This window comes from Protobothrops mucrosquamatus, unplaced genomic scaffold, assembly GCF_001527695.2.
Source record: "Protobothrops mucrosquamatus isolate PMUCROS unplaced genomic scaffold, P.Mucros_1.0 scaffold4402, whole genome shotgun sequence".
NCBI classification, from domain to species: Eukaryota; Metazoa; Chordata; class Lepidosauria; order Squamata; family Viperidae; genus Protobothrops; species Protobothrops mucrosquamatus.
The window spans coordinates 15,081-17,241 of record NW_015390315.1 but is presented as its reverse complement, the minus strand read 5'-3'; the positions used below and the strand labels follow the sequence as shown (position 1 = coordinate 17,241).

General features: G+C 39.1%; 1 protein-coding gene across 1 annotated transcript in view; it reads left to right on the top strand.

Annotated features, from left to right (window-relative positions):
• Nucleotides 1–2,161, top strand: part of LOC107298967 (metabotropic glutamate receptor 2-like) — a 46,194-nt gene that overhangs the window by 33,640 nt on the left and 10,393 nt on the right. The window lies entirely within an intron of this gene.

Sequence of the window (2,161 nt, the reverse complement as noted above, 5' to 3'; positions counted from 1 at the left end):
CAAACTAACCTGAGCACAACAAAGCCCCCACCCAAACAGAACACTCCCCCAGCCAATCAGAGCACAGCAAACCCCCCATCCAATCAGAGCACAGCCAGGCTCCTTAACCAATCAGAACACACCTCCACCCAATCAGAACACAGCCAAGCTCCCACCCAATCAGCTCCAACCCCACTGGCAGTTAAAAGGAAGAAACAGCAGCGATCACACACCACTCTTAGAAGCACGAAGCTGAAGACACCAGCCTGAAGATGACGAATGTGACTTCGTCGAAACGTCGCCAAGGTACTTTTAATTCTACGCGGGAGAAAACCCGAATAACTAAAGACCTACATACATATATATATACATACATACATATATGTGTGTGTGTGTGTCTATATCTGTAGCTGTGTATATGTATGTATGTATACATACATATGTATATAGATATAGATACATATACATATAAAAATTTGGGGCAAAATTCTCCAGTTTCCTTCACTGGCCCCTCTTCCAGGTTTGGGACCACAACTTTGAGTTCTCCCTTTGGGCACCTCCTATTGACTCGTTCAGAGTTCAGATAGTTCTCTTCTTTGCAATTATCGAAATTATAGTGATTTTTGTTGACTAGATTAGGACCCTAGAGATGTTTCTGCAAACTTTCAGAAAACTTTACACAAACAAGTCAGAAATTGGTTTGATATCTATATAAGACTCATAGGTAAAGTTGAGAGGAGTCTATATCAGTAATACTAGATGCATAAATGACTCTGGAGACAGAAAAAGAATCTGGGGCTGATTTCAGGGTAGGCAGATACTGTGTTTATCTCTCTTGGCTGGGCTCTGACAGCATCTGAAGCCACTTTCCTGGAAGAGGTTCTATTTTCTTCATCTCACACTTTGTTTAAAAAAAAAACCGGTGCCACAGAGAAGGCTCAAATCATGTTGCTACTGCTTCAGCTTATTCTGCTTCTGTGGCCGAGGGGAGCCTCTAGTATATACAAAGCCAAATGTCTCCTGACTCTGGAGCAGAGTGAAGTGGACCCAGACAATCACTACAAGTCAGGAGATTATTTCATTAGCGGTATAATCTCTGCAAGGGACACTAGGTTTGAATCATTAAGCTTTAACAGAAGTCCTTCAACAATGTTCCTTGAGTAAGTCCTGCATTGCATTGGAGCCACTCCATTTTCAATGAATGTCTACAGTTCTAGTTCTCTGAAAACACAAGGTTCTCTCTCCTTGATGGTGCTCCTTTTGCTAAGTTACTTTCTGATTCTGCCTTCTGTTGCACACTGCAGGTGGCAAAGCTCATTGTGAGCGGTAAAGTCTAAGAATCCAATCACTATGTTTGCATCATTCCATTTCCTTTCTGTCCTCTGAGCAGAGCTAGAGTGTAAACACAGAGGTCCTTTCTCTTCTACCTGAATTCTAAGCTGAGCTGGACTCCAATGGATACCTGGTCTAACCACAGAGGGATGCTGTATTTTCTCTTTGCATCAGATATGAGATAAATCCACTCTAGTTTATCCACATCAAAATTTACTGCTGGTTTCAAAGCATCCCAGTTAGGAACATAGGCATTCAGAGAGTTTTCAAATATCTCTGATTCTCATTCAAGAGTTCATGCCAACAATTTAACAATGAAACATTTTAAACAAATGAAAATATATCTCTGTTATATTGGTTGGAATTTATACGCCCGTGTGACTCTGGAGAGCTTACAATTAAAAGAAAAAGAAAATAGAAAACAGGAAAAGAAAAAAACAGCCGCAGAAACAACAGAAGGCAATCTCAATAACTTTGGTCCAACTCCACAAATATTTATCATATTAAGGATATACTAGAACTAATAATAATAGTGTTTTAGCCATTCAGTATCATTTAAAATTATTTGATAGGATCGTAGAGCTGTATCAAAACATGGAAGTTATCTATATATATCACCCACCCTCACTCAGACAGAGGAAATAATTTATTAAATATAAAATGCTTGAAGACCAATATAGGAAAGTAAAGTGATGCTAGTGTAACCAATAGAATTGTTCCTAAAACTAGCATGGGATCCAAAATTTTCTATTGTTTTTATTTCCCTCCCCCTCTGGTAATAGTTTGATTGTTTGCAAATTGTTTGGAAGAATAATTGTGATGAGGGGATGAAAAGAACAGTATTATCATG